We start from the raw sequence: 7,500 nt of genomic DNA on the forward strand, positions 1-7,500 counted from the left end.
TGCACTATGGTATTGTCGACCATTTCATGAGCTTCACCAAGATCTATTACAGTAGACTGTAGATAGCGACTGAGGGGACCTGGAAATGCAAAAATGTCCTTGAAAAGCATGGCAGTAGCGAGGACCTGTTTCGTTCTTTGATCAGATTGAAAAGCATTGCTTCCAGAAACCGTGTCTAATGTAACAACATTGGAATCGTATCTTTCAAGGAATACTGCCAAGGACATCTCTCTGGAACTCCATCTAACAGTGTTAATTCGTTTTATTGGTATGTATTTGGTGTTGCTATCTTTTTGGGCTGTTTAAAAAACATCTCCGATCTTCTGAGACTTGTTAGACAAGGCATACAAAACTTCAAGCCCGTCGAACCGCGTCAAGAGCAACGCTTGCAGAATCCGACAGTACCAAGTTGAGACTGTGTGCATAACAATCCACGTAAACAACTTTCTCGCTTATGTCTCTCTTTATTATTGGTTGCAGGCCGTTGTAGCATCCACTCATGTTAGCTGTCCCATCATATGTTTGAGCAACAAGCTTCTCGAATGAAATCCCATGAGACTTCAATGCAATTTTCATGGCATCATACAATTCTTCGGCTTTGGTTCCACTGGCTGTAATGCAATTCAAAATGTGTTCTGTGCAATTTCCGTCACTGTGCACAATGCGAACACATATACTCTGGAGTGGTATCAGCCATCAAGGCCCATGCAATACACTTTTCAATTGACGAGCTAATCTTCTTGATAGCTGTGCCTATGTTATCAATTATTTTATTCTGGCTGTCATTGCTAAGGAATGTAAGCTTAGATCCACTCCCTCGACCTTTTGTTCTTTCGTTTTTCTGTTTGGAAGATGAGGAGCGTTGCTGTTGCTTTTTTTACCTTCTCCAAATGATTTTTAATTGATACGTCGTATTCGGCAAAAAGCTTTAAAAGTTCGAGGACATTGCCACAGTTCTGTGCATCGTTAGTTAATGATTCTTGATGTCCTCTTGGGGCAAGGCCTTGTCGTCCAAGAAACAGAATGATATGTACAATCCACTTTATAATTCTTCTGTTTGCAATAACAGCTGCCTTCCTGAGCTGATTGAAGTCAAGTGAATCCTGCATAGTTTTCTTCTGACGAAATAATGCCTCTGCCTCTTTTGAATTAATATGAACTTCCGAACTTTCACACTTTTTGATATATTCATACTGCTTCTTCCAATTGCAAAAGCCAGTAACAGTAAATGCATTTCCTTGCAACTTGCGCTGGTTTTCTTCACGAAGGGTAGTATCTGACAATAGCATACACGGGAGACAAAAGAGAGCATCTTTGCTTACAGAATATGAAACCCATTGACGACGAATTTCTGAGTTATGAAAAAAGGCTTGTAGGGTGCATTATTTTTGCTTCTTTTCAAATTGCCTTTTCTGTGAAATTAATACAGTTTGTTTTGGCTGACATGGTGCAAGCTTAAGGAGTTTTTCCTTGTCCTCCGTGTTGAGCTTCAGGTCAGTGAGCAGGTCCTGATCTATTATAGCATTAATAGGCATTGCTTTCCACTTCTAAGACATTGTTTGATTTTCTCAAATGTGTTTCGTCGACATCTGATGAACTCTCTTCATCTTGATTGCTATATTCGCTGTCACTGCTCTCCTTGGCTTGTGGCAAATGTTCGCTAGTCTCGGCTTCAAAGTCAGAGTTTTCCGAACCGTTTTCTTTACTTGACTGGCAAACATTATTTTTACTATGCTCCCATGTTTCTTTTGCACTGTAAATGGGCTGAACTTTGACGTAACTTTCGGTCGCAGAGGCATCGTTGTTGGAGCTAAATCGAGATTCTTCGCTGCTCTATATCATTTGGGCTTTCAACTTCACTCACAGGTTCCTTTAGACGTTCTTCTATCAACTGCGAATCATTTATGGATGTAAGATTGTCTTCTTCAATCACATTCAATGTTCCTTTCGGGAACTCCTTTTGTTGTTATCAGTTTTTTTTTTTAAGTACTTGCTCATACACTGACTCAATTTTTCCTCTTCTTGTCGCCTGGCCTTTCTTGCCTTTTTTAACTCTTCACCAGATTTATTTTTTCTTTTTCGGTCATTTGAAGACATTGCTGAAAATAGTAACACATGTTACCAATCCGTGTGCCGCTGCACAATTATGCTAGAGCAGTGTAGTCTTATAAACTCAAAATTTAACAAATTGTGAAATGACAGTGGTTTTAAAGGACCCTTAAGCAAAAAGATCCTAAAACAGTTTTCAGAATGAATAAACTCAATAAAAGTAGAATGGTCAAGCTATATCAAACTCTACAAGCAGACGAGAAGGGCAATTGTTTGAACATTCACTGTATGTTTTAAAAATCGCTTATTAAAAATTCATCTCTCGGAATGCAAAAAGCCATTCCTAACAGAAGTCTTAAGAAATTATTTATTTTGATAAAGGTTCAGAGCATTGCCCCTTTTGTCTGAGGAAATCCCCCCCGGCCCCCCTGGCCACCACGCCACTGATATATAATATATATATATATATATTATACAATATATATATGATATATATATGTTTATATATATGTATATATATATGTATATATATACATATATATATATATATATATATGTATGTATGTATGTGTGTGTGTGTCTATATATATATATATATATATATATATATATATATATATCACACTTTACTGAAGAAATTATTCATCTAATTATAGGATATATATACTCATCACTTTTACTCGAGGAATTAGTTATTTCATATGCAATTCATTATTACGGAATACATTCATCTCTCTTTAGCTCGAGATATGGGGTTCATTTCGTGAGCAATTCCCTTTGTTTCATGAAATTATTATGAAGCATATGTATTACTTTTCCATATGATTAGTGTGATTGTAATACTACTTACTTATCAATTTATTATTTTAAGGTCTGTAATATCCATTTTTTTTTCTAGTTTTATTCTCGTTTATTGAGAAGGGAAACTGATAGTAATAATTGGAAACATAAATGGAGAGAATGATTTCACTTATTATTGATTTATTATTCACTTAGCACATAACACATTGCTCAGTGAATGTTGCCCTACACATTCACTCCACTCTCTCACCTTCCGCATTACAGGTTAATCCTAACACTAGATTATAGCACAGCAGCACTAACACAGTCACTTCACCAATAGTCATTTCACTGAGTCATTTCACTGTCCGCACTTACGTATTTTTGTACTACATGTTTATTACTTTAGTCTTATCTATTAGGCACTTCGATGTAGTTTATAGCACTTATCAGATGAGGATATCAATTCTATTTAGTTTTTAAACTACAAAATTGGATTTCTTTCCAAGGAAATAGCGGTAAAACATAGGTTGAGAGCACGTGTTTTTCAGCCGGTGGTGAACAGCGATCTCATTACCTTACATGTTAGGCCTAAGACACCTGCTACAACCAATTGCAGCGGGAATATTTGCATATGCGAACAAGCAGAACCACCTTCTACTCTTCCATTCAGCAGTCACATCTCTCTTTCGCTATTGTTTATACTTCTGTATATAGGAGAATTGTATTTATCTATATACGGTTACGTTAATTAACTGTAATTATCGTGTCACACACACACACACACACACACACACACACACACACACACACACACACACATATATATATATATATATATATATGTGTGTGTGTGTGTGTGTGTGTGTGTGTGTGTGTGTGTGTGTGTGTGTGTGTGTGTGTGTGCGTGTGTGCATATATGTATATATAGATAGATAGATAGATAGATAGATATACACACATAGACACATACATACACATTTATATATATACATATATATATATCTATATATATATATATATATATATATATATATATATATATATATACATGTGTGTGTATGTTACATAATGAGATTATTAAAAGCTTGCCAAATAAGCTTTCAAAGAAAACACTAAAATTTCGGTGCCAGTCACGACTCGGCCAATATCAGCCAATCACAGCGCCTCCGGTAACCACGTGTCAGCCTGAGTACGGTGGTAAATAAAACAAGTATGAACATTCACCTGGCTATACTAGAAATAACATTGAAATTTGCAATAGTAAATATCCATGGTCAATATCTATTTTAGATTTTAATTCTGTTGTTTTTAGCTGAAAATTGAAAAAAAACTAAGTGACCAACAACAATAACAAACAATAATTATGATAATTATAATTAACTATTGCCGTTCAGTCTCAAGTACACAATTTTCCTTGAATATCTCGAAAGGGATTATCACTTCATCTCTCTTTTTTAATTTCTTTCTCTGTCCGTTTGTCTGTCGGTCTCTCTCTCTCTCTCTCTCTTTCTCTGTCTCTGTCTCTTTCTCTTACTCTCTTTCTTTGTCGGTCTGTCTCTCTCTCTTTTCTGTCTGTCTGTCTGTCTGTCTCTCTCTACCTTTCTCTTTCTGTCTGTCTCTATCTCTGTCTCTGCCTTTCACTCTCTCTCTCTCTCTCTCTCTCTCTCTCTCTCTCTCTCTCTCTCTCTCTCTCTGCCTTTCACTCTCTCTCTCTCTCTCTCTCTCTCTCTCTCTCTCTGTCTCTGCCTTTCTCTCTCTCTCTCTCTCTCTAATACACAATACACAATTTCCCCAAAGATTGATGGCCCATATAACTGCAAGGGCCAAATCTAACCCATTTATAAACCTGGTCTAGTCCTTGGCCTTCAGACGACATATACCAAAGTCTTTACGAAAGTGTTAAGTCTTGATGAAATGAAGTTATGAAGACATTAGCCTTCTTTACATTCATTTAGAAGTTCCCAAGAATCAAGACATACTGAGACAAATACTTCTAAATCAGAAAGTTACTTATATGCAGAAAGGAATAATGTAAAGAAAACGAACAAAGGTAGAAGACCGGATTAGATTACATTGAGTGAAAGGATCTCATGAATAGGACACGCAGCTCTTCAGTGATGTCTACAGATGTCCACATCAAAGGAACTCCCCCCCGCCCCCCTGGTCGTTGCTGTAGTGGGGCATAGGAGACGGAGACTGAGGCACAAGGGAGGGGATCAGCCCTGCCTTGAACCTCTCCCTCTCTCTCTGTCTCTGCCTTTCTCTCTCTCTCCCTCCCTCCCTCTCTCTCTCTCTCTCTCTCTCTCTCTCTCTCTCTCTCTCTCTCTCTCTCTCTCTCTCTCTCTCTCGATACTAATTTTACAGGGTCTTTTCTTCTCCCACTTCCCTTTTCCTTGTCTTCTTCATCTCCTTCTTCCGTCCACTTATCCTAAACGTTAAAACATTTTTATCATTTTCGCCGCACTACTTTACCATAGGTGCTATATGACCTTTGATGTCTAACGCATATATTTGTTCTAACCATTAACCATCAAATGAACCTGAAGGCTTTACCATCCTTCTGGCAGAGAAGGGAATGATATCAAGTGAAAGAAACACCTCCGTTGCCCTTAGATATGAGGGGAGTGAGCCTATTGCAAGAGGAAACATAGAGACGAGTAGCTGAGGAATATATCCTATTGGTACTGTCACGATCTAAAGTTTCTGACCCCCTCCCCTTCCCTCTCCTATCCCTCCCTACCAATCTGCGTGACGGGTTACGTGGGATAGAAAGGTTGGGGGAAGGAAAGTCTACGTGGAAGGGCGTTAGAGGTGAGAGTCAATCCGTTCACAAAATGCTAAGACGGAGTATCATATCGTGTGAATTTAACATCGTATAAGAACTTCGTATACACAACTTAAGATAATCTAATTGACAAGTAATATTTCAAGGCGATAAATTGAAATCATTATACCTTTAGATTACTTTAGTTCGTGAGAGTACAACAGTCTTAAAAAAATCCTTCACTGTCCGTGTCCTTGTGACGTTTGAACCATCAACCAAGCGTTACAAGATGTTCACCGAAATAAAAGTACCATACAACATACAAGTAGTTATGAAAATACTATACAGAGTAAAAATAGTTATAAAGATACCATACATAATATGGGTAGTTAAAAAACACTATATAGAATACATATAGTTATATAAAAACATACAACATACAGGTAATTGTAAAATTACCATACAAAATACAGGTGGTTATAAAAATACCATGCAAAATACAGGCATTTATAAAACAACATACAAATGAGAGGTAGTTATAAAATACCATACAGAATACAGGTAGTTTTAAAATTACTATACAAAATACAGATAGTTATACAAAGGAAAAAAAAAGTATACAGGTAAATACAAAAATACCATGCAAAATACAGGCATTTATATAAAAAAGAACGTACAGAATACAGGTAATTATAAAAATGTCTTACAAAATACATTTAGTTACATAATCACACGAATCTTCAGAAAACATTAAAGCTTTTATTTAACCGGCAGTTCAATCTGACTACTACTAAAGAGAAAATCATCGAACTGTTATATGGAAATACTATTAAGCAATAATAGTAATAATTATCATAATTATAGAAATACTACTGTTACTACTGTTACTACTACTGCTATTACTAGAAGGATAACAATACTAGTAACAATAATGATATAATAAGGGTAATGATGATGACAAAAATAATTATGATAACAGTAATAATAACAACAATGACAATAATTATAACAATAATAATAAGGATATCAATAATAGTAGTAATAATGATAATAATGATAATAGTATTGATAATGATCATGATAATAACCCTAACAATGATAGTAATACTAATACTAATACTAGTACTAATACTATAAATACTAATTACTATTATCATTATCACTATCATTAATATTATGATGATGGTAATGACAATGATATTAATAATTATAATAATGATAATAAAAATGATGATAGCAATAATAATAGTAGCGTTAGTAGTAATAATAGTAGCGATTAGTAATAATAATAATAATAATAATGATAATGATAAAACAGCAACAATCATAATACTGTCAATAATAATGATAATGATAATGATGATGATAAATGATGATGTTTATGTATATATATGTCTACATACATATATATAATACATAAACACACACACACATATATATTATATATATACATACACACACACACACACATTGTAACCAATACCCAACAAGGTCGGTTGGTAGCGTCTCACACCTCTGTCTCCAGCAGCTGCCTTCCTGGAAAAAGTTCTTCCATGCGCTGACTGCTCACCCTTCCGACACTCCAACGGGCGGAAGCAAGCACCTGCCCGAGAGGTCTCCCCTCGGGCAGGTGCTTGCTTCCGCCCGTTGGAGAAGTCTTGTTAGCTAAGAGACAGGCTAAGACATGCAGGGAACCCGTTATATATATATGTATGTGTGTATATATATATATACACACACACACACACACACACACACACACACACACATACACACACACACACATATACATACATTAATAGATAGATACACACACATACACACACACGCGTACACAGCCACACGTATATTTCAAATTCATCACATCAACCGCTAAAACATGACTGATGCGCCACCTGTACTTT

The sequence above is a fragment of the Penaeus chinensis genome, chromosome 43 (assembly GCF_019202785.1).
Source record: "Penaeus chinensis breed Huanghai No. 1 chromosome 43, ASM1920278v2, whole genome shotgun sequence".
NCBI classification, from domain to species: Eukaryota; Metazoa; Arthropoda; class Malacostraca; order Decapoda; family Penaeidae; genus Penaeus; species Penaeus chinensis.